Source organism: Ceratotherium simum, chromosome 9 (genome assembly GCF_057802395.1).
Source record: "Ceratotherium simum simum isolate JZ-2026a chromosome 9, ASM5780239v1, whole genome shotgun sequence".
Taxonomy (NCBI): Eukaryota; Metazoa; Chordata; class Mammalia; order Perissodactyla; family Rhinocerotidae; genus Ceratotherium; species Ceratotherium simum.
The window spans coordinates 27,359,938-27,386,679 of NC_141908.1; the positions used below are offsets into that span (position 1 = coordinate 27,359,938).

Below are 26,742 nucleotides of genomic sequence, written 5' to 3' on the forward strand. Positions count from 1 at the left end.
TGGTAGAGCCTCAAGTTTTGGACCTGGGCATGCTCTCAACGACCACACTTTCCTATATCAGAATGGAAGGAAGGATTAATGAAAGCTACAAAGTTTCAGGATCTGCCATGTTGGGGTGCGTATCAGGAATTTGTATAGCATAGATGTGTTCCTGAAGCAATGAGAGAATGATTGAATAAAGAATAGATGAGCTTACCTTGGAAAAGAAAGAAAAAAGATGAAGCAATTAGGAGATAGTTGGATGAAGAGGTGAGACATAGAAAGAGAACATTACAACCCAGTGCAGAGAGCAGTCGGCAGTCTCCATGGAGCCCAAAGAAAATGATGGGCTGGTTACAGACACAGACAGAAAAAAGAAAGTTCATCAGTGGTGGTCAATTAAGCTGGGACTTGATACTGGCATGTGGATGGAGAGAGGGAAGAAGGCTGCAAATTCCCAGTGGCCCAAGTCCAAAGCCTAGAGTAAGACCACAACTATGAGGATAAAAAGGAAGGGGGTGGATTCAGGAAATGTTGGCAAAAAAAAAAGTGGCAACAGTTGGTAACAGACTGGATGTGGGGAGTGAGAAAGACAGTGGTGAGACAAAAATAACTCTGGGGTTCCCGGTTGGGAGGTCCATGATAGGGTGGTATTTCCCACTGCAGTGGAACACTGGGCAGATAGGGATGATGAGTAGCTTTTTGCCGTGTTATTTAATTTGCCGATGCCAGTGTCAGTAAGTTTTGAGGCCTCTTGTGGGAAGAGTGCTATGTGGTCCTAAAGCATGGCTGATTCACTGGTGAATACCTTGACCCTTTTAATAGAGGTCAGTAGTCTAGTAGCTGGAATATCAAGAGAGAGGCTGTCAGGTGTGTAGGAATCCGATGGGGGAGGCATGATATTGGATTGCTGGAGAACAGCATGTGCACATGAGAAATGCCAGGAAAATGATCTAGAAGGAGATGTGTAGGGTTATTACAGAGGTGTAGGGAAACTTAACGTTTTTTTTTTAGCGTGGAGCAAAGGGAAATGGCCTAAGAAAATACTTCAGGCTAAGTCATGGCCAACACCTCATACTCTGGCTTCATCTGCTCCAGGTATAATAGCAGAAAAGTTCATAGTTTAAACTCAGGCCAAGAAAGTTGCATTTTTAAAAAAAAAATTAGGATGCATGTATATGTACAAAATGGTGTAGCATCATTCTTTCACTTACTGGGGTCACATGTTTCTCTAATGATTCATCCAGTTTTCCCAAGTACTGTTTCTGGGAGAGCAGAGTTTATCCATAAAATATCCCCCACAAAATTCTCCCCAGTGTCTCCCCCTGAGTTCACCAATGTTTACAAACAAGCAGCCTTATGAATAGTCTTGCCGGGGCAGTCGTGAACAGTGACCCTCCTTAATGCAGAGCACTGGGAAAGGAGGGTATTATTTCAGCTGGGAGAGGAGCAGAGCCCTGGGATGAGACTGATTGATTCAGACCAGATGGGTGGCCACACATAGGTGCGACAAAAATAGAAACACATTGCAGACATTCCAGGCACCGTCCTCTCCCTGTGGCCAAGAGGTGGGTCGACTGTGCTGCTTCCTTATGTACCTCCTAATGTGCTCTCCAATCAAAGAATGTTAATGATGCTAACTCTTCTCCTTCATGTCAGCAGCCTCTTGACATGGCCTCAGACCTGAAGTTCCATTTAAAAAGTAAAATGACCATTGTCCAGGTTTCCCTATAAGTAAAGCAAAAGCAAAGTGTTTCATCTAGTGTCTAAATATGCTATCATTTTAATTTCCTTCTTCCACATGAAAACTAGCAGGCCAGAAACTTTCTCTGCCTCTTACCTCCCAGGAAAGAAGAGTATATTTATAAATGATACCAGTGTTGTAATCACTGATGAGAATTTAGTTCATAGGGCCTACAAGAGTACTATATAATAACTGAAGATTATAACCCAGTTAGGCACTTTAAACATAGTTTCCTGAGCCCCAGGACTCTATCAGAAAAAGGTAGGACCTTACATTAGATAACCACAACTATCCATTTCTTTTGAGTCACCATTTAATGTTTAAGATTTCTCTTGGACTATTTTGATTCTCATTTCAATAAATTAGTGAATTTTGAATTTATAAGCTAAGGTAAGGGTTTATTATCTTGACAATATTGAGAAAAAGAAATGCAACATTCTTATTACAAGAATTACTTTCTTACTTGAAAAGAAACTCAACAAACATGGGAAATTTTCTATCATTCAAAACTGAAGTGTAGAAATTATGCACCAATTTGAATATTTATCAAAATTAAAGGAAACTCCCAAAGCTTTTTGTAAAATAATATAAAACCTAGAGAAATGGTAAGCATTCACTAACAGCCCAGTGGCATTTAAACAAGTATGGAAGATGCTTTGTCATAGTAAGAGGAAGGTTTTTTCACCCTCTGCCTCAAATGTCCTGCCCTGTTTTGTCCCAGCATGAAGTTTGAGTTTATACGTTCTCACAGAGGCCTGAAACTATTACCTACTTGTTATAAACCTTCTCAGATTTCACTGCTGTGGGTTAATCTGCAGTACTGACTGACATCCCTGGCTGTCTCTCAAACACACTACGAAGTTCACAGGGACCCACCACCTGAAAGGCAAGGCAGACGGTTGTTTTCGCTTTGACCTCTATTTGCAACTAAAAAAGTAATTCTTTAGATATAATTTTGAACCAATTACATATAGAGAGAATTATTATTTTAGTTTAAAAGCTGTATGTCTGGGTCACTTTTCTTTCCACAAATTGCTGGCCCGTTGCTGTCATGACACCTATCTGGAATTAAGATTCTTTGGAAGACTTTTCTCATAAAAGTACTTATTCATCTTTTGGGTCATAACAATTCCTAGAAGTAATGTACTAAGTGATAGACAGCTCTTGAATTTACTCTGCCAGTAGGCTGCCTCCTTAAAAAAAAAAAAAAAAAATTCCTGTGCAGGTGGAGATTAGCATATGAAAAATGCTTTTAATTTTGTCCACTCTTGGACTTACCTATCTGTCAAACCCATACATGTAACAGCAGTTGGGTTCAACTTATCTCTCCTTTACCACCTCAGTAGCAGGTTTTAAATAGTCCCTGGGCTGTTAGTTATTTGTAAGCTGAGTTCATTTAACTCCCTTTCTCAAAACAAACCCAATAAAATGCAAAGACACCAAACCGCCAGTTCAGTTTCTGAATATCAGAAATAAAAATGATTATGTCCAAGAATCTGTGAAAATGACTTTCTTTTGACATAAGAAAATAAAATAGCTCGTGCAGACGGTCACTTGACAGCTACTTCACGAGATCTCTGTGGTTCCTTCAATGTAGAACCTCGTTTACATATTGATCCTTTGTAGTGATATTTTATATTGACTATTTTTTCTATTGCTTATCTTTTTCCTCTTGAAATCTAACCTGCCTAATTTTGCAGTTCTCATTTGCACCATTTGATTTGTGCAAACCACAGCTCCAAAGTCTTCACAGAATTAAGTGAAATGAGATGCCCCAGTGTTGGCCTGGCTGTGGATCTATTTTGGCTTTATGCTTCACTAAATGTCAGGATTCCCACAGGGCAATACCTGTCGTGAAGTGGGCCTCAAGGGGTTAACGTGGGCTGAATCTCAAAATAGACTTGCAGCTCAGCACACCTACTCACTTATAAAGAATGAGCAGTAAATACGTGCATGCAAATTCTACTTCTATTAAAGGACACTTAAGGTATGTTGGAAAAGTAGAATGCTCTTTCTCATGATTCAGCCTAGAAGAAGACCAAGAACTCCGGGCACCTTGCACTCTTCAAAGGGACTGAGCTGAGAGTAGCACCTGAAACAACTTTTCTCTTCCCACCTACAGCCCTGAGACTGGAACAGGAAGAAAGTTCTCATATGAAAATAAACTAGCTCAGTCTTCTTTCAATTAGCTTACTGCTCTATATTTTACTAGTTTTATTGTTTTACTAGGTTCCTGGGTATTCAGCTGTCACAATTCAGACGATGCTCCCAAAATGATTTCATATATTGAAAGTAAAAATTCTTTACTATGTTAATCGGATGTCTTAATGAATGGGCAGCCATCGGCGGGTTCAGTATGTCATATATTGCCTACTCATTTCACACTGCCTTTACATAATCAAAATTCTCCTGTTTTGGACAGTAAGAGGTGAGTGGACAACAGCCAAATGCAACTTTCAAATTTAATCTACTCTGGTCATTTAAAAACGTTCACGGGGCAATGAAACAAAATTTATATATTATCTACTATCTCAGATAAATATTGGTCTTAATAATAAACTGTCTGGTAGATGTATGAAATCTGTTCATTCTCCTATTGATGTTTTACTGGCCATAAGAGTTAAGGCCCTACTCTATTTTAAATTTAACTCTATGAAAATGGGCAGTACCCAAGAAAATGCTAGCACAATTCCAGATAAAATATACTGTTGTGAGGCTGAAAAGTGCATGCAAAGCAAGCTGCATTATTAGAATGTTTAAATATTAATTATACCGCTGTGTAGTAAAGATGATCAAGTATGAGTGTCAACTAATTTTCTAAAAGCTGCAACATTTACTTTCATCTAAACTTCCTTTGTTAAACCAAAACTAAAAGCCCAGCAAGTTTAGTCTACTTGAGTGTGTTTATTTTTATTGGTTTCTGCATAATTTTTTTTCTACCATAAACCAACTTTAACCCCTTTTCTGTAATCTCTGCCCGTATAACTCCAATAGCACATCATAAAATTCCTATAATTCTTCAAAGCCACGGAGTTGGAAAGGAAAGTCTTGGGCATTTTGTAACAAACGCCAGCTACAAGCTTCAGCCAATTACATTTAACTCTTACAAACCTTTTTTGTGTGTGTGGATAAACTTACAGATTTATGCTGTGTGGTCACTTTCATTTCCATTGTAAGCATTCTTCAGTTACTTTTGAATCTGCAGCCAGTTCCATTTTGTGAAGAATATTGTGGTGGAGGTAGAAGCTAGCTCTAATAGCTGAGGTGTCTAGGCTGACAGATGGGGAGACAGATGTACAGAGCCATGTAAAATCAGAGAGACTTTTTACCTTATGCAGAAGCCTTTGCTGATGGAGATGAGGTGGCCTGAAAAGTGGACATTAAATGAACTCTGGTGATGGAGGAGTTAAGCAGAACCACTGCCACTTTCTCCCTTGTTTCTTTTCCTAGCATCTATTGCTCTCTTAGATTCTAAAACAGCTCTTAGAATCAGGCAGAAGAATCACTTTGAGATTCTTAAGAAGAGACAAAGGAAGAGCATGCGTGCGGAGAGAGACGCTCGGGTTTCATCCCGTCACCCATGGATGCCCAGCCAGGGTTTCCCACCTGAGACAGATTGCGACGCATGTTCGGCTCACTCATGCACAAGAAGCAATACACAAGTTCAGTGTAAAGCCACTTTAAAAGCTCATCGGGTGCATACTTTACTTGTACAAAATACCTTATTCATGATGGAGCAGTGAGGGCCTAGGTAATTACTTGAATCAAGGTGGCCTCAGAAGTGTTTAAATCTACAAGGACACTTAGAGCATGAATAATGCAAAATAATTTGCATCTAAATTTTTTAAGTGTTCTTTATTCAAAAACTAAAATGCAGTTCCGATTAAAGTTTGATGAGTGAAAGCTGAGCACTTCGTACCCACAGTGAAATGTCTCCTATATGTAGAAATTATTTCAGACAGTGGTGACGGGACAAAAGAGTTTTTGGTTTTTGTTTTTTTTTTTTAAATTTAAGTTGTGATTAAGTTGTGCTCCTTTTAGGCCTAACTTTCTTTGGGTTTTGTGGTGGCTACCAAGGTAATTTCTGAGCTTGCTTATCAGAGACAAGTCCAAATTTCAATCCAGCCCCTTAGGAAACAAAATGAAAACACCTACTTTCTTAGATCCAGTAATCTGCCAAACAAAATAACATTTGCATTCAAAGCTAATGCAATGCAACTTTCTTTCTTTTTCTCTCCCCTAAATATTTTTATTCAAATTATTCTTCTTTTTGAATCGCTAGACATAAAATATCTCTGTTATTGCAAAAGATTAGAATACCTCATTTTGTTTCCTTGTAATTATATTTATACTGCTGTGTGCATATACATTATTTAACACGTCACTGGCAAATTTTCAGTGAAAAGCTAAGCATTGTCAACATCAACCCATTTTTTTTAGGGAAACAAGATTGAAAAGCTGAAAACCAATTAAGAACCCAAAAACAACTTTGTTACAATAACATATCAAAATGTTTATTATCACCTTAGAATAGCTTTTCTTCATCTAGTTTTCTATAGTTGAACATTTTGAAGATTATTTCCAAGGAGTGCTATAGTACGATTGAATTACAACATTTCCTATTTATAAGTGTTTTTGTCAGGGGTTAAAAAAGGGGAAATAAATCATAGTTTAAAAATAATTTTTAACCTTTATTTTGCTAAATTTCTACAATCTATTATCACTTGGGCTGCATAACCAGTCCTGGAATTTCCCAATGTTTGCATTTCATTTAATTTTGTGAACATTTGAGAAACCACAATTCAAGAAACTGCCTGTTCCTGGATCTTTTTGCCATGTGGTGGGAAACTCTCCTGGCCCTTCTCTTCTACCTGAGATAAAAATAAAGGTCAATTAGAAAACAGGCCTTTCTTGTCTAGTTCACAGGCATCCTTCATGGCTGTGTGGAGGTGGACAGCTGGAACGCAGGTAGGAAAGGCCGTGAAAGTCCTACCAGGCTAACAGTAGACCTGACCTTCCAAGTGAATTTTCAAGGTAGGCCACTCTGCAATCCGCAGCACCTAAACTTTAAAGGCCCTTGCACAGGGAAATTATTTTCCTGCTCCTCGCCCTTATAAAGTATAAAGACTCCCAATTTATTGCATGCTCCAAAGCAGGCTTCTACTTTATTGGAATTTTAGATGAGTGTGTTTGCCACGCTCTTGGTGAGTGGGTATGCTGGTTTTTTTTTTTTTTTTGAATTTTGAACAATGAAAACATTTTTAAACTCATTGAACAAAGATTTCCCCAGCAACAGACCCCCTGCTCAGCAGGTCACCTATCTTTGCGACAGTTTTTCTTTTCCCACGCTAACCCCAGGGCTCATTTGCATAAGGTCTCTGTTGTGACAATTAGTTTCAGGTGAGCTGATTTCTATGCAGCTAGCCCAAGACGATGCACAAGCCCTGGGCCTCCCTGATCCTGGTCCTAATTGCGACTGACTGGCACCAGACACAATCATCCTCTTGATTCAGCAAATTGTCCTGCTAGTAGCTTGTTGTGACCCCGCAAAGCACAAATCATATCATGTCAGTCCAGCCTAGTAAACAACGAATAAAATACACTCTGAAGGAGCATAATAATGTCTTTTCCATATTTTAGGCATAGTTGACTAAATGAATGCAAATGAAAACAATAGCGTTTTAATTTCCTTTTTCTTTGGTTGGGAGTGGTATTGTGGCTCCCCATACAAACTTTTTCAGAAAATGAGAAATTGCCCCCATTTTTAAATTCCGTGGCTCTATAGCCCTGTCACCTGGGAGAAAGTCCCCAGGTAAAATAACTGACTGCTTTCAAATTTCTCTTAGCTTTGTTGTTGTGGAAATAAGTAATATGCTCTTTCATCATCTCTGAAGCTACAGGGTACATCAATATGCACATTAGCAGAGTTCCCAGTAGTCCCTACTAGACAGAAAAGCATTGGGAGCCAATGAAATTTCACATCTCTGCATAGCAACCCAAGTTAAGAGAAGAACTTTTCTTAATTCTAGGAAGCAAGGGCAGGAGGGGAAGAGGAGTGACTTCGCATTAAGAGAATGTTTAAGGACAATAATTGTTCTTGAAATATTGCCTCCTCCTCACCCTGTCTGCAATTCTGAATCTAACTGTATTATGCTCCATGTCTTAGGAATTCCTTCTGCCCTGATAGTCAGGAATTCCGACTGCCGTCCTGTCATCTTCCTTAGCCACCTACTTGTCATCTCTATTTTCTCTATCTGCTAAAGGTAAAAAATAAATAAATAGATTACAAGTCCAATGAATGTTCCAAAAGCCGTTTGGCTATTTTTCCTAATCCTGTAAAACAGGTATTGTCCTCACTATGGCACTGCTTTACTGTTCTTCAGGTGGTTGTATATGAGCATTTGTTTTTGTGATATGAAAGATGTATCCATTTATATCCTGTCTAGAACTGAAAAAGTTTTTCAGACAGATAGCTACTTTTGAGAATTTTGGATCTTATTTCAAACTGGTTTCTAGCAAATACAGGATTGCCTGTTAGTATTACAACACATTGATTTTGTTTTTCTTTTCAGGCACTTACTGAGGTGAAGGTCTTGGAAGGGAGTCAGGGATTACGGAGGGAAACAGAAGAAAGAAGAGAAAGAAGAGGAAAGGAGGAAGGGAAGATGGAAAAGAGATGAGATTAAAGTTAGTATTGAAGAGAACTGCTTTAGGTTCTTAGGAAAAGATTTTTGCATTCATAGCAGAGGGATTGTCTACCCACCCCCAGATAAGCTAATCCTCTGTGTGGCCCTTACTTCCTGTGTTCCCTGGGGATACACAGTCCACTCCCAAGGGGCACATACTGCACATGGCCTGACCACATCATCCAGGGTGTGACTGGAAGGACATAGTACTAATTTCCTCCTGTTTCTTATATCTATTATGATTTTTACCCCGTTTTTACAGTGACATGGAAATTGTATTAACAAAGGCTTTACATTAATTCAATTAAAGAGGGAGACTAGAAATAGTTAGGGGAGAGAAAGCTTCTAAATTCTAGAGCCCCGTGGGGTACACTTTTAGACCATTTAGAGCAAGAAAGTATTCGAATCCTGATAAATGAGTATATAGTTTCAAGGTAAAGAATTGTTGAGGGATCTAGACTATTTGATTATAAAATATAATCTACAAATTGTAAAGACCTCTGACATGAAAAATCTGTAAACCAAACTAAAAACTCAAGAGATCTTCAGTATAAGCAATGTAAATTAATATCTAGAGTATGTCTTGCCATAAATATTTGGACATAATTCCCACTTTACATAAATTATGAATTTATTGAAAGAACAGCTTTAAAAATGGTTATGGCCCCATTCTCACACCTGCCTGCAGCACTCACATCCTTCAGATAGAGAGATAACCAGCAGGGTCACCTCACCTTTCGGGAAACTTTAAAAAGTAAAAAAATTGCTTATTCTTATAAAGTCCTTTTCCATGTGAAGTGGTTATAATAGTAGGATATTTTCATATCAATAAGTGAAATAAGGTCGGATACCCAGTTATGGAAGAGAAACCAATACTCTTATGTTTAAATGAATAATTTAGATACAAGGCCTCAGTCCTACTTTCAATACTTTTAGTACCATAACTTTGATTGGCTGTTTTCTCTTTTCCCACTTTCTCCTTCTTCATCTTCTCTTTTTGCAGAGCTGAGCCTCTTCCTCTGTCACCATGGGGGCTCAGTCCCCTCCCAGCACAACTTGAGGTTCCTCTCTCTCTCTCTTTTTTTTTTTTTGATGCTTCATGAATGGCTTCCTTTTCTACATCGTTGCAGTTTGCTGTCGTACCAGTCGTGTCCTTCCTGACTCATGTCATTTTCCACCTCCACCTACCATGGCTTCTCACCTCATTCTACTTTCCACACATGCCTTTTTTCCCTTTAATATCATTTCTCTTCCTACCTCTTGAAATCCAAAGATTTCTCTAATTTCTATTCTTTGCTTCTAACCATGTTAATTGCCTCTCTTACAATCCAAATTTGTTGATCCTGTCTTCACAGAGCTTTGTGATTAAAATTTATTTACCTTTCAGCTTCTGATCCTGAAAACATCCCTTTCCATGTTCCCATTTTTACCACCTTCCCCTCTCCTCAAGTCTGCTCAGATTTCTGGCTTAGAGGTTTTTATTCCACACTTCCTAATTGTTGCTTCCTCTCAAGTATTTCCCATTTCTCTCCTACCTCTGTCCTAAAGGGTTTCACTTCTTAAATTACTATGCAGTCTTCTTTTATTTTTCCTTGTATTTCTTCTCATTTCTCTATAATCTCTTTTTTCAGGGGTTCTATCTTCCACTTCATTACTTTACAGTTAAACTCTCTGCCCTGACTTTATTCTTCCATAGACTTCTACCTGCCTAGTTTATGACTTTTTTGCCCTTTCTCTATCTCGCTGTAGCATTATTTCATTGTAAAACTTTAATCTTAAATTATTCACTATGCTATCCATGAATTGTATTTTTATACATGTGTTAGCTTCCCTTAATAAAAATACAACATTCACTTAAGAATAGCTACCAAAAAAGATTCTTCATTCAACTTAGAAAACAGTGAGACAATTTTTTGTTCATGAGAGAAAAAAACTCTTTGTTCAGGTAAGATGTCTATCTATCTGTCTGTCTGTCTATCTACCTACCTACCTATCTACCTATCTGTCTATCTCGTAAGTCCCTGGAAACATAGCTATGCCATGGAAAAAGAGTGAATGTGAAGTCAGAAGCTGTAGGTTTGAATCCTGGCTCTTTCACATATTAAGTAAGTAGGCCAATTTTCCAGTAGTTATCTGATTTTTCTGAGTCTCAGACTGCTTGTTTGTGTTAAATACCTTCTCTGTCTACCTCCTAGAATTATTGTGAAGATCAAACGAGATATTTCTGCCACAGCACTTTGTACAATATTAAACACTCCATAACCATTAGTTACAAATGTCCTTTGTGTTTAAACTGGACATATCTGGAAGTAGGGTTTATAAAAGTATGACTTTCTAAATCGATGTAATTTCTTTACTTTTGATGAAGACCAAATAGATCCTAGGCCAACATAATTTGCTGCAATTATATGAACAGAAAAAGTTCATGAACCCAATATTCAAATAGAAGATTTAAGATGTTAGTTTAGTGGGAGATGTGAAAAAATGGTATGTTAACTGAAGGGGCCTATATTATTTGCTTTGAGTTTTAAAAAATCTATTGGGGGATAATTTAGAAAATACTTATATAGCTTGCTGGGTAGACAACAGTCAGAGGCCAAAACTTTCCTGTGACTACCTTAAAGGCCACCTTTACTAAGCTACACCTGCCTCTTATCATTAGATTTCAAAGTAAGTGTTTGTTCCAAATGGGGCTGATTTATTTGACCTAAAATATTTCCAACTTTTATGTTATGCTTATTGTATAGACAATTACCTTAGTATTCTGCTGTGGATGTAGAAACCATCGTATAAGGATTCAGTACATTTTGTGTAGTGAAGTAAATCATATTTGGAATTAATAGAACTAGAAGCGGGAAGGAGCCTTGGAGAGGATCAAGGTGACATATTCAAATGTCTACATGGACCAAGCAGGTGAGGGAGATCGGCTGATCCTTCTAACGGGGATCCAGATTAATTCCCTCATTGTCTTTCCATGTAGCTGTGTGGGCCAGAGACATCAGATCTTGTGAGTTCTCCAGAGGAGCTAGAAATCTGGATTGTTGAGTGAAATTGTCTAATTTTTAAACATTGGCAACCAATTCGAATGTGTTTAAAATATTTTGTGAGCCAAACCAAATACATCTGTCAGCCACCAGTTTGCAACCTCTGTCCAATCCCTACATTTTACAACTTAGGGACATAAGGCCCAGCGAGGTTAAGGGATGTGCCACGGCCACACTGAGATTGGATGGCAGGGCTGGGAGGGCCAGAAGTTCAAGTTTCCTGAACCGAGTCCAGGACCCTCTTCGTTATACGAGGTTGTGATCCCAGAACTCCACAGATCAATTGGCTTGCTAGAATGGAAACTAGTAGAAGACGTGGCCCAATCAGGAATGGCTCCTTCTATACTTTTCCCACCCCAAACTCTTCCTGATTGCCATTACTACTGCTTGAGAAGTTAAACGTGGTGAAGGTAGATATTGACAAGGGGGCCAGGAACGTAGGCCTTTTAATTTCTTCTTGGCAACTCTCCTGTCATCTCCTCCACAGACTCTCTACCATTGACTCTTCCTTCTCACCACCCTCCCTACCATGCCAAGACAGGCTTCCCTTTGGAATGGAACTGGAGTAGGAACCCGCTTACTGCCAGGCTGATATCAATACCAAGTGAAGCATTTTCTGAGCCCTCTGCCCAGCCCATACGGGAATTATGAAAAGCAACTGTCCAGTCTTTCTAAAAACCACAGAAGCAGTAAAACCAGAGTCTTGAGTTGAGAACACATGGCTCGATAGTCCAATAACTCACCACCTAGGCACACTGGATTTTCTGATTCTAGCCCATTTCACTCTTGGCGTATACAACAACTGTAACCTGACACTTCAGAGTAGAGAATCATTTAGCCTAAAAATAAGAGATCCTTTCAGATTTGATCTTAGGAGAAAACTAACAACAATGACAACAAAAGAATTAATGTTCAAAACAGCATCCTGTCCCTGATTTGTAGTCAGAAGTCTGGGGTTCGAATCCTGATTCTGCCAGCTCTGTTTCAATTCCTACCCAGTGAGGGAAACCTAACGGTGAAAATAGTTGAATTCTCTGGTTTCTTCCAAGTTCTAAAAATATATGAATGCTCTCTAGGGAAAATATTTTGGAAAATTAAATACAAATGTCAGATTATGCAATGATTTTAAAATAGAAAAGGACGTATAGATAAGTGCTAATTAGTATTATCATTTAATTCCAAATATTTGAAAATTGGGTTGGGGCATTTTCAGAATCAAATAATCTGCTAGGATCCTTTCTGTTGTTGTCTTTTGAAATAGGTTTGGACTATATGAATATGTATCCTCGCTTACCTATGCCAGTGTTTGGATAAATAGAAAAAATTTAAATACTTAGAAGACTAATCAATTGAGGTATTCCTTTATGATGTAAACTGTTTCAAGAAACCATAAAATCAGTTATCTAACACTGCCTTCTCTCTTCTTTTCCTTTTCTTCTTAGCTTAAGAAAGTAAAAAGAAATCAATTCAAACCCTCCCCCACGAAAAGGAAAAAAATATTTTTGAGTCAGTATTATTTTCCAGAACCTCTGAGTTTTTAGGCTTTAATTTGTCTTATATCCTCACTGACATATATCTTCACCTTATGATGTAAGTGGCACTCCAGATGAGCCTAGAAGTCTGACTGCAAAGTTTGAGGTACCCTACCTGAGTTTACAAAACCTTTATAGTTGGCTCAAAAGGACTCTTCGAAAAAAACCCCACAAACACAAACAATAAAAAAACACCTTGGGGCCGGCCTGGTGGTATAGTGGTTAAGTTCACACGCTCTGCTTCCGCAGCCCACAGTTCGCAGGTTCGGATCCCGGGTGCAGACCTATGCGCCGCTTATCAAGCCATGCTATGGCAGGCGTCCCACATAAAATACAGGAAGATGGGCACAGATGTTAGCTCAGGGCCAATCTTCCTCAGCAAAAAAAAAAGAGGATTGGCAACAGATGTTATCTCAGAGGCTAATCTTCCTCACCAAAAAAAAAACAAAAACACACACACACAAAAACCTTTTCTTGAAAAGATTCCTTTATTGTATTTATATCTCTCCTCTGACTAAACCTTTCACACTATCTTAAAAATGTAGATTTTTACCTTTTTTTGGTCTACATGAAAAATAGGTGTTTCAATAAGCATGGAGAAAGAAAATGTCAAATGAGATATTAAAAGTTTTTTTTGAAAGAAAGAATAGAATGTATTTTTCTCAATTGCATTTTTATAGAATAAAACGATAGCCATTCTAATGGAACTCAGCAATTAATTTTATCCACTCATTTCCATGTGTATTCTTTTTGAAACTAAAACTACCTTGATCATGGTTTTGATTACAAATCCCCAAAACAATTATGGAAATGATCTTTAATATAATAATATATTTTACTGAACATCTCAGCTTTTTCACTCCAGCAACTGAAACAGAGACAATTCTTTGCATGTTGAAATGTGTAATTATCATGTATCCAAAAGGGAGGGTGTAATTTTCACATCTGATTACAAGGGAAGGGTGTAAGGGAAGCTGCCTCGGGAAACTTACACTTGTTTACAAAGAGCACTACCTTTGATATTAAAAACTCAACACATGCAAAACACTGAGAGAAATCAAGATTAACATGCACAAAACTAAACAAAAACCTAAGTATTTTTCTTGGCCGTACTACAAAAATAAAGTCAGTTCTTCTGAACTTGCATTGGTCGACCTATTTCTGGTGATGTTAAGACAAACGTTATTTTGCAGGCTTGCTGGTGCATGTGTATTAAAGGTTAGGAAGCTCAAGCACTAGACTCGATTTAAAAGGAAACTTCAAATTCTTATTATGCTTCTAAACCCACGTGGTCAGTTTAAACTAGAGAACGATGTTCATCTCAACAGAACACACTTTCCTAAGTATAATCATTGCTTGCAAGATATGTATTTTTGATGTTTTTATCTCCCTGCTTTTTTTTTTTAACTTCTGATTTACCTTTGATAAGATTAACTTCTGCTCATGTGAACTTATGTTTTGGACATGTAGGAAGAGATAATATCAAAGAAAGTCAGAGAAGTGATGGCAGCTATCACTTAGCAAGAAGATTAAAAATAGATACAAGGTCACACAACAGGTAGAAAAAAGAAACTGCCCTAACAGCCAACACATTCTAGGAACAATTTTTTGTGGTATATATTATGATTGCTAAGTGATTGTGGTAGATTTTTGAAAAGCGTTAAAAGATTGACCCTGAATATTAAGTATACCTAACATCCCATAAAACAGGCAGACAGGAAAATAAAAAGGAGAAAAAGGAAAAGTTAAGAAATCAATTTAGAAATAGAAGATAAAAACTTTTTCATAGGAAAAGGAATCCACTATAACATATTTAGTTATCTATTTCCCTTTACAATGATATAGAAAGCAATGAATTTGTTAGAAAGGCTAGTAAGTTATATAGGTTTTCAAATGCAGTACTAAAGGAAGGCTGATTTTTGGTATACTTTAGAAATCAGGGTATTTTTTTTGGTCATTTGCCAAATCAAACTTGACAAGCAAGAAGTTTAAAAAAGGATACAAGCTACCAAGTGATTAAGATTTAAGAATAATTACAATTAAATAAAGTTATTCTGTGAAAAAGAACTAGGCTGTTCATTCCTGAATTGACATTGCCTAAAGCATTTCAGTGATAGTCGGAACTTAACTTTTTTATAAGATCTTTGCTTTTCTTTTTTATATAGAATTTCACTGGGAGTCTTACATTCTGCTTTCTAATAAATCAAAAAGCAAAACACCAGACATAAATCTCCCTCCTCTTCTACATCAGTGGATGTGCCTGCGTCCTTGCCTGAGTGTATGGGTGGGAGATGACATGGGTGTGTCTGGAAGGAGAGGAGGTTTACAGGAGAATTGCAGTTTTGAGGTAGTTTAGAGGCCCACGCACCACAACACATCCGTGTCCGCAGCATACCAATCAATGCTTAGTGCACAGCACATTTTTCACTGTGTTGTTAGACTACATTTGTTTATATTTTGCACAATTTTAATTTAACCATATTGATCAAACTGAACGCTCAATAAGACCCTAGGCACCTTAGGCTTATTAAAATTAGTCAACGTGAAGCAAGGAAGTAATGGAAACTGTTTGGAGATTTAAATACAGTGGAACCCACTTAAATAAATACCTGTTAATGAAATAAACCTATTAAATGAATTTATTTTCTCTGAACAAAATCAAAACACATAGAGTAATACTCAAGGGGATCTTTAAATGAATACTGCTTAAATGAATAAGCGTCTTAAATGGACATGCTTCTCTTGAAAGGCAAACAGCATTTTCATGTTCTCTAAGGTTAATTACAGGAAGAAAATCCATGTTGACTTTTTTTGTGGACGTATTGTCATTCTTTGGAATTCAGAAAACATTGCTTAAATAACACTATTTAAATAATATAAATATTATTTTCCTTAAGGCTAATTGCCCTTGTGTGTGTGTGTGTGTGTGTGTCTGCGTCTGTGCCTGTCACAGGCATTGGGTTCGTGGAGGACAAACCCTTAAAACAAGTGACCATGTCCATTTGTCCGGCAACTTGCCCATGGCAAATTAAAAAACAGAAAATTCTTTTAAATTTTTAACTGCCTTCCCAACCCTATGTCACAGAGAAATGGACTGGCTACTTTTAATATATAATTTATTTGCCTCTTTGGAAAGTTCTATTATTTCTCCAGGACGGTTGAAAGGCATGATGAAAAGAATCAACTCCCTTACTCTAATGATGATTTATAATAAGAGGCTCATTGGCACATTCAGGATGCTCAAAATAATGTTTTTTAAAAGCTGTAAATGCTTTTTTTGGTGATAAAATACACACAACATGTAATCTACCCTATTAACAAATTTTTCAGTGTCCAGTACAGTATTGTTCACCCTGTGTGCACTGTTGTACAGCAGAGCTCTAGAACTTAGAGCTTTTCAACATCAAGTTGACTTTGGACCACATCTTTAACTGATCATGTCTCTCTTTTCTCAGAAGAGTTGACCTATGGTGGTATGTTATTCTAATGAAAGAAAAAATGCAACACACATTGAAGTCTTAGAGTAATAATACCTTTTTAAAATACAGTGGGCACATGATCCACGGAGATATTTTTCACACCCCCTTTATCTAGTATTGCCTTTAGAGGGCCTTGTTTATTCATTTTTTACCCCTGGCCTAATAAAAGATATTAGCTCTTTTCCCTAAGCAAAAACATTCCTCTCATGAATCAGGCAACTAGTGGGAGACTGCTGGCCAGGTTTCACCCCACTAAAATTCTAATCTATACTTTGTCTTTTAGAATTAAGGAGAAAATGCATATCAGCAGAATCTCCTCTCTACTTTATTTCATTTATAAATTACGAGAATGATGCTATTATATATTATTAATTTCTGCTGTTCTCCAACTCTGCTGCAGCAGTGAGCTGCGGATGTTGGAACGGTGTAATTATGTTCTAGGAGGGTAGCCATCCGTTTCCTTTCAAAAATTTACAGGATTCTTAATCACGCTGCTCATTTGGGTGCGCAGCAGCGAGGATGGCGAAACACAAACAGGGCACGTTCGTTTACATAGGAACACCTGCTTAGCATGAGAGCAGATGTCAGTCAGAAAGCAGAACACAAAAGGAAAAAATATCAACAACAGCAAACTCGCACCATTTTGATTTGGTTTGGGGAAATCTTTTCAGGAGTGATGGCAACAGTGGACATTCCTTCGAAAACACAAACAGAGGCTCTGAAATTCCCAAGTCTTGTTTGTGGTTAACATGTCGTCAGAGAAAGGGTGTTTGTGCTCTTGTTGTTTTCTGGGGTTGACTCTGACTCTCTTTATTATTTGGGGGAATTACTGCAACTCTCCTGCCTCAGTTTCCTGATCAGTAAGCAGACAAGGGGTTGGATATTCTAAATAAAAACCTACTTCCCCGAAGGTGCTTATCATTAGAAGCAAGGCAATGGTAAGCGCATGGCTCTCACCAGACTCGGTTCGAATCCCGTGGCTGTCACTTAGCAGTTGCGTGACATTAGTCAAGTTATTTAACGTTGCTAAGCCACGGTTTCCTGATTTGTAATGTCTGTTGAGAAAATTAAATGAGATAATGTATACAAAGTGCCTGCCACATAGTGAGGATATAATAAACGGTGGCTGCATTATTATTATTATTGCTATCATCATCATCATCATTATTATACTTTGATCCTTGCAGAACCTTTCCTACTCAACATGTTATTTATTGAAAGTCTGGAATGACAACCAACTGAAATCTCGTGCAGAGATCATCATAAAATGTGATATTTTTGTTGTCTGTAGTTCTGTAAGATTATTATAATGATACCTACTACTGTTATTTTATAGTTGCAGAGCCTGTCATCATTTCCACTACATTGTCTGGGATTTATATCTGAACCATAAAAAAGGTTTTCTGGGCTGTACCCTGCCTGAAAAAGAGCTTCAATGAAAGTGAAGTGCTTTCTAGAACTTTGACACAATAAAATGAGGCTATGGAAAGGAAAAAATTAGAAGTTCATCGTCTTCACATGCCCAGCCCACACTTACAACATTTGCACCAGGTTTTTAAGGACTGTTCAGACTACTCTGATATTTTCTCTTCTTGCTCTTTCCCCAAAATGGTTAAAATTCAAAATGGAAAACAGCTATCACACATGGGCAATGACTAATTTTCCTAAGGAATTTTAGTATTCGGAATGTGTCTGCTTGTGCAGGCCTGTGCATTAAAGGCTCCCTGAGTATGCATTGACTTGATACCCAATAATGGCTGCTAAGGAGCCGTTATGTAGTGCCGTGTCAATGATCCGTGCATTGAGGACTCCCTGAGTACGCATTGACACGATAGACCGGAACAGCTCAGAAGAAGCTGTTATGGTCTATCATGTCAATGATGTGCGGATATTGGCAGGGCCTCTGGCCCTTCCATGGAAGTTATGGAGTCTCTGAAGGAACTGGTGTGGGCGCCATCAGTGAGCTAACAACAGCTCCATTCTCCCTTCTTCTTGGGTTTACTTCAGAAGAGTCAGCTTGGAAAAGTTGTCCAGTAACTTCAGTGGTCCCACGCTATATCACTCAAACATAAGCAAGAGTTCAAGATATCCCTGCCATTAGTCCTTCGTTTCTTCTCAGAGGAAGAAACTGATACTGTTCATATTAAAAGGAGGGGAAAAGTTAAGGTAAATGTTTTCATGTTTTTCTAAGTTTTTGATTATAAATATCTCTTTTCTGCTTTGTGCATTTCATGTAATACATGTATATGGTACTGGGCAGACTCTTTGTTGCGGTGGTGGTGATTTTCTTTGATTGAAACATTTAATTCATGCAAAGAAAAATACCTTTTTTATATGTCCTCAGCAGTTGAATAGGTACTCAGAACTCGGCATATAGGAAATGGTTCAAAAAACCTTGGGAAGAGAAGTGCAAGTTCAAGAATAAAGTTTGGATTCACACATGCTTTACCAACTTAAGGCAGTAATTAATTCACTTATGGTATTTACATGCCCCTCTTCAGATACTTATGGAGAACATGGGAATTTTGAATTCACAATTCAGTGCAAAATTTAAAATGATCTTCATTAGAATTTGAAGCTATACTCTAAACTGCTTTATATACTACCAACAGGGAGCCTCATTATGTAGTACTATATTTGGACTACCTTCTTTACATTTTGTAGCTGTAGATTTTGAATGTATTTCTGGTATGCTTAAGCAGAATCTAACAAAGTGTTTTAATCTGCTCTATTAACTAGCCAAGCCACATAGTTGGAGGGCAAAGGTATAAAGTCAAGAGACCTTAGTGCACCTTCTTTTCTGCTCTCTTCAAAGGATCAGGGAAGAAGATCTGAGATACCCAAGTACAGAATGGTGGCAAAGCCTTGCAGAAATACCAAAGTCGCTCACTAAAAAGGATGGTGGGAACAAAGAAACAGTCAGATTAGGCAGAAAATAGCTAGAATGATTGTGATTCTAAGTACGGAATGTACTCCCGCATACTCATTTCCCTGAGTAGAAAACAGTCCAATTCTCAGAATGAAATTTGGAACTGGGGTAAGATACTCACCATTGGTGTGCATTAAATGTTGATTGACTTAATGACTGACAGAAGGAGCTAGGAGGAACTCACTAAATGCCAACCCAAAGTAAAGACTCAATAAACACTGAAGCATGGAGGAAGGCGACATAACATTCAATACCTACTATGTGCTTGATACTTTACCTACTACCAATATTTCTTTACAACACCCCTGAGCATAGGTATTATGAGAAATGGAGAACACAGTTAGGTTGAGCAACTTGCTCCTGGTCGCATGGCTGATATGAAGCAGAAAACAGATTTGAGCCTAGGTGTCCAAATCTTAGGCTCTTTTGAGACCCACACTGCCTCTCTGTCTGCCTCTCTGAATCACAGGTCTTAAAAGGTGTCATTGAAAAAGGTGGAAAGCCCGTTGACTTGAATACAAACTAAAAAAAAGGAAAAAAATCCCAAGTATTCAAAATGGCATAGCTGTCACTAAGAGGAGTTCAAGAAATTGTTAATAGGGTGGTAGGGAGTCTAACGTAAGTTATCAAAAGCTTTTTTCTAGATATTATAATATACACTAAATCTTTAATGTACCTGCCGTATTCATTTTCGGAAGACAGTTGAGTAGAATAGATTCATCTTCGTATTAAGTACAGCCTCACTTTAACAAAATGATTTTGTGTTCCATGCTCTGAGCTAGTCGTTGGTGACAGAGAGATGGACAAGACTGTCCTCAAGGCATTTACACATTTGTGAGGAGACAAATAGGAATCAGATATTGTAAGTGCTATGATAAAGGTCAGCTCAGAATATATTCTTTGAGGAATTTTTTTTAGAGGGCACTGTTCCTGTGAGAAAAAGTGTCACGTCTACTTCTTGGAAATGCAGAGGTATAAGACCATGCCAATCACTGTGACTATTTCTTTTCCTGTTTTGTTTTTTAACACTCCCTAAAGAATTGAAAAGAAATGAATACCTCAGTTTAGGGTTATTGTTTCCTCTTTTCAAGAATGTTTCAGCATGGCCTAGAAACTGAAGTACCTCCATCACAGAATTCCTGGCAGCCTGATTAGTCACACCTTGAAACAGTCATAATCAGAATTTATTGAGTATTTTCTAGGCTCCCGATACAGCCCTTAGCATTTTGTTCAATATTCCCAATGATACTATAAAATAAGTATTAATCCCCATTTTAAGCATTATGAACTGAAGCTCAGAGAGGTTAAGAAACACACTCAGGACCACATGGAGACTAAGTGGCAGAATCAGAATTCGGACACAGATTTGTTTGTGTCCGAATGCTGTGTTCTTTTCATAGCATTGAATTCCTCACTCCCTGGGGAGAGAGGAGAACTGGGCTCCATTCGTTATGAATGAATGGATCTAGGGATGTTCCTGGAGCAGGAATCTGGGGAGTGGAGACATGAACACGAAACAGCAGGTCGACTCACCTTTGAGATACTAGTAGACAGTACCCAGCAGGGTGTGTGAAAGGAAGTACTGCTTCACCTACAAGTGGACCAGTTAATAGCTTCTAAATTGTATCCTCAGTTGTAAGGATAAAATTGCTCAGTTGTGTAAGCTCTTTGGGATCTTAAAAAATATCTTGAATTCACATCCCATGCATGTCTCTTATGGCTGTTGTCCAAATCCTATTATCTGGGAACTTAATTTAAAATAGCTTGGTCTTTTTGAATTGTCAAAAACTCTAATAAAACAGGAATATTTCATACTTGCACAGACCAAATTCTGTGGGACATCCAAAGCTTAGCTCTTAAATTATGTTCTTAGATCAGTGAAGAGGTAAAATCTAGACTTTGTTGAAAAGCACAATGCAGATATGAATTCTAATGAATCTTTGACTGTATGCAATCCACGTGAGAGTCACTATTCTGCCTGTTACCTATATCTATTAATAGACTTTAATTGTAATAATAAGTCAGACATTTTAACTGAATCGTTAGGTTGAAAACTGAGAAAATGGTACATTGTTGTTCTTTTTTGACAATGTAAATTAATTTCTGAAAAGGTAGAAATCTCTAAGTTCATTTCCTTAAATTCTAAGCCCTTTAAGAAAGGTAGACAATATGGGAATATGCAGCTGCAATTTTTTTTAAAGGCTACTGTTCCTTTAATGCCCAGATGGTTCTGAGATGTAATAAAATTGACATATTGATTCCTCTGAATTTACAAATGCCTGTTTCATAAACTCCATCTCCAAAGCCTAGGCATCTTTAGAGCACTGTCATTTTTTTCCTCCAAATGGATCAATTATGTGCCCACGTAATCCTGTTACCTGTGAAATCCATGCATACTTCTCCCATTTGCTGCAGTTCCCAGGCGGACAAACTTGCATTATGTACGCATAAACAAACAGCGCATTTTCCTGATATTAGAGATTGTTTTCAAAGTGAAAGGCAATCTCGTGGGTCCTTTACTCAAAAAAGGAAAAAAAAAAAAAGAGAGAAAGAAAGAGAAAAAGAAAAACTGTGCCTGTTCCTTCAAGCAACCTCAGTTATATATACACGTGTGTGTGTGTATATATGTATAAATATATATGTGTGTATTTACTATGTACAGGTCCTAACAATTCATTTAAATCATATGGTTTTGCTGTGTTCAGTCTTTTAACTGATCCACGGAAGTAAATTCTTCAATTTAGTTAAACTAGTTCATGAAGGTTTATCACATTTTTTTATTGCTGTCTTTTTTCCTTTGTTGATAATTAGTTAGTTAAGGACAAATCATCCCCAAGATACCTTGAAACAATTGAGAAGTGAAAACCCAAAGTGAATTAGGTTATAAAGTTTGTAGCCGTTTTACAGAAAGAAAAGTCCTCAATATTTTTCACTGTAGTACTTGACACTCACCAGCTCTGAGTCTTCCTTAAATACACAGAGTCCTTTATTGAAGCAACCGTAGAAAACACAAAGATTCTGCTTCTACTACATTAGGAGAGAAACGCCTCAGTGAACTGAAGGTCTTTCCCACGTCTTAAATCTGTAACAGCAAACTGTCTTCCCCCACGAGCACATTTACATGTTCATATGTGGACACTCTCACCGGTACAAAATGCATAAAGAAGGCTTATGTGTGAATACACGCACCGACTGTGCCTATAGAATCCCCTGCAAATAACCACCAAGCAGACCTGCTTTTGTCTATGTGTGAACTCTCTGTGTGAGCAGAGTACTGTGCACGTTCTGCACAGAGATATGAATTCTCGCTTCATTCTTTCAGCCTGTGCTGTATCTGATTTTCCTCACTTCGCTGGGCACCCAGCAGTCCAGCTACACTACACTTGCACTCTACAATTTGTCTCTAAGAGATTCCCCAAATCGCAAAACATCTTTTCTGCTGTCCAACGTGCTCCCCATATGCAGAAAAGGTGGTCTGAAAAATTGGGTTGTGCTTGGAGCCCTGTGGTCTGGCCCACCACTGCCGTTGTGCGGGAGTGGTTTTAAAGATAAATGGCTGCATGTTAACCAGATTTGACATGCTGTACAAAGGCAGGCACCTTTGGTCCCATGACACAGCCAAACAGAAAACACAACAAGCAAGCCTGGCAAAGATGTCCGACATGAATAAAAGCACAACAATTTGTCACATAGTTGTTACAAAATGTTAGCAGCTTTAGGGCTTGCCATGGGATGGCAGAGATAAGGCAGTGTGGAGAATTCGGAAGTTTGAGGATTGGTGAGTCTTAGGCAATGGAAGAGTTAATTCAGAAAAGGGGGAAAAGAGTCATCACTAAGGGATTATTTTCATTTGCTTCCTCATAAGGCCGAAGAAGGCCTTAATGTCATGAATTAAATCAGCAAGGCCAGTGTTCCGGGACTTACTAAATTCCACTGTTTTGAAGGGCTGTCTGTTAACCATCTCTTTCCAAACTCCCAAAGACGTAATACATTCTAGGATCGGTTTCTTGAGGATCAAGAATCATTTTTCATTTTCTTTTTCAAACTGGCCTAGGCACGAATGAAAGGAAGAGTTCTGAGGATGAAAAATCCTTACACTCCACTTAGTCTCACTATTCACCCAGAGAAAAGGGAATCAAACTGCCTCACTTTAACTCTTTTTCATATGTTGGGTTTCCTTTTCCAAATACCCTTCCAGAATTACTTGTAATTCTGGAAATTCCATGATTCCGGTAACATTTAACCATAACTTTCTTCTTGACTCCAGGCTCATGCCCTTTCTAAGCGTTAATTTCCTCAACTGTAAAAAGTGTATTAAAATCATAGTATCTATTTGATAGAATTGTTGTCAGGCCAACATCAGATGACATAGCCCCAATTCTTAGCACAGGTCCCAGTACATTATTAGTACTCAATAAATATTAGATAATATTAGCTTTTGTACAGTTGCTGGAAAGTTTTCACTGAAATACAAATATGATTATGTCACTCTTCTTCTTTAAAGAATAGTTCACAAGCTCACCATCACATATTAACTGGATAAGAGCCAGAAATATGAGATAGAAGATTCTTCTGCTCCCAGGCAACCTATGCAGACTCAAATTAAGCTCATCCCCTTGCATGCACCCTATGTTCAGACATCTTAGTTGCCTGACAGTACCTGAGCTGGTCTTCTTTTCCCTCCTCTCAGCCCAGGATGCCCTTCCCTCACTCCACTGCTGAAATCCAAGTGTGTGACCATACTTCCCTCAAAAGCCTCCTCCCCCAGGAAGTCTGCCCTCACCACTTGCTCCCAGATCTAGTTACACCATCTTCTGCACTCCCTACTCGCCGGATACAAAGTTCCTTCTAGCACTCATCACATTTTCCTCATTTCTTGAGGCCCCTTGTTCTCACTAGACAGCAAGCTCCCCAGGGGCCCAGGCTCTAACATTCATTTTTTGATCAGCAGCCTCAAGTACAGTACTTGCACGTTGTGGATGCTCAATTAAGGCAGAATGAATAAACACTGCAATTTAAGGACCTGGGCGCATACTTTCCAATTCTTTTTCTTATAATGCAAAGCTCAGATAACCCTTAGGAATGAAGGTTACAAAACCCTGAGTGGAAAACGAAAACGTGCATTCTTCTTCCATGAACCTGACATCAGCTTTGAAGAGGTGCCGCTTCTGGCAATAGCAGAATGAATCAAGTAAACTCATAAGGCAAACTTCAAAAAGAAAAAGGACATACAAAACCAAATTGCTGGCCAGCCTAGCGCTGGCATAGCCATATAGATCAGACCTTTCCAGAGCATCCTGATGACACTGTAGGAGTGTGGAGAAGATACCTGGGAGAGGCAGCTTGTATAAAAGAATTGTCATTGTCAGCGGTTTGCTATAACATCGGTGAAATCTCCCAAGTAAAGAGCGCATGTTGCTCTGTTAGCGTACAGAGGACTACAAACTAAACTTGAGGGAAGATTTCTACTGCAAATTTTTCAAGAGGTAGGGCCTGGAGCTCTACTGACATCTGTGATTCTCTAACCTTTGTGACCCCTTGTAAACTCGGAACCAGCGCAGCCTGAAGCACGTCATGGTCCCTCCCCCACCCCACCACTCTCCTGAAATTTGAGCCAAGCCCCATGTGGCTGCTGATCTTATGTTCACAGGTCCTGAAGGGAATCCAGGAAGCCATTCTTTGATGAAGTTTGCACTCTCCCCCACTTAAAGTGACCCGACTGCTGGAAGATGATCGTCCTAATCGCAGTTAGTGCGGGGTAGGAGCGGTGAGAGGAGACGCATCATGAAGTTCACTGGTGACCTCTCAGTCTCCTCCGTTTATAGGTCTCATCCTATTTCTACTTGTAATATTAAATGGGAAACAGATTTACATACAGGAGAAGTGAAGTGACAGCATGCCACTCCGAACAGCCAGCTGAGTTGTCACCTCTAAACTGTACAGTTCATTTGTATCCTGAAGGGGTCATGGGGGAAGGCCTGATACCAGGCCTGAAGTCAGAGGATGGGTAAGACACTTCAAGGGAAACAGACTGTTTCTTATTTTTCATGTCTCTCCCCAAAATGTCAGGGTTACCCAAAGAATGTCTTCAGAGTGAAATCACTGATTTCTGCCTCAAACAGCAAAGAACCAAGCAAAATATTTTACACGAGAAAATCTGATTATTACATTGATCTGTAACAGTTAACTAAACATACTCTTACGATGAACTTTACATGGAGAGATCATTTTGCAGAATGCCAAATACAAGAAGAGGATGCTTACAAAGTCCCAAGAAGTCTCTTAACTCCAGTGGCAGCCAGATACTCAAACCCTATATTCTCCTCAATTAATTATTAAAATATTTTAAATTCATATTGTTCAGATGGTAAGGATAGGTACATGAAAGTTAAATTTCTTCCATTAAAAGAAGATTTTAAAAGCTTAGTGGTTCTCATCTTAATAATAAAAAAGTATAAATAAAAATAATGTTTAAATAGTATCTAAACTCTGAATTTACTCATGTACCCATAGAATGTGCCAGTAGAATGCTTGACATATATCAAGTTGATGTATTACATTTTGTTAAAAAGTTGCGTCTTTGTTTGCTCAAAGGAGAGATGCTATTAATAAGCAGAGCTCATTTCTGGAAAAAATTTTTCTAGGTATAACTTAACTGCTTTTGGAGGCTTACAAGTGGAATAAAAAAGATATAGTTGAAGATTTTAAGGAAAATATCGGCTTTATTATAACTCTCTAGTTCTTCCTTAAACTTTAAAAATAAAACCTCAAGTATTTATTGGATTGGTTAATAGTCTTTATGTCTGTACTACCTGTTCCGTGAAAAAATTTCCTTCCAGATCTCTATTTTATGGATGGGAGTGTAGTGAGCAAACCAAACCTACTAGTCAGAACTTCAGGTGCGCATTTTTGACCCGTGTAACAATTTTAGGTTTGCAATTTGTGTTGTTACATTTCTTAATCTTGGTCTAAAATACGTGCAGCATTGCTTTTAGAAAGTAAAAAAACTGATGGATCGTGCCATCTATGGCAGCATTTGTTCACCATTTGGTACAAACTGGAGGAAAAAGATACAGAATGCATGGATTGATTTTCAAATTACCTCAATATTTTGAAAACATTTTCACCTGCATGCTGAGAATGCTAAGAATGGCAAGGAAGGCAATTGTGCATTTGCACAGCCTCCACTGCATTCATTTATAAATTACCTCATCACTGACTGAAATTAACACTGATTCTTACAGGCAATTTCTCAATTTCCAATGCTAATTACATTTTTTTTACTTTTAAATTCTGTACCACCTGTTTTGGGCAAGACATCTTAGGCAGCGCGACCGCATTTAATCACA

At 38.2% G+C, this 26,742-nt stretch overlaps 1 protein-coding gene and 1 long non-coding RNA gene across 4 annotated transcripts in view; one reads left to right on the forward strand and one right to left on the reverse strand.

Annotated features, from left to right (window-relative positions):
• LOC147916253 (uncharacterized) overlaps nucleotides 1-6,904 on the forward strand; it is a 145,454-nt gene extending 138,550 nt beyond the window's left edge. Inside the window, exon 3 of the long non-coding RNA XR_015553187.1 lies at nucleotides 6,643-6,904. This is a non-coding gene — a long non-coding RNA (uncharacterized LOC147916253). The remainder of the gene's footprint in view (nucleotides 1-6,642) is intronic.
• The window catches only part of ZEB2 (zinc finger E-box binding homeobox 2), a 131,302-nt gene that overhangs the window by 84,776 nt on the left and 19,784 nt on the right, over nucleotides 1-26,742 (reverse strand). The gene's annotated exons all lie outside the window — the stretch shown is intronic.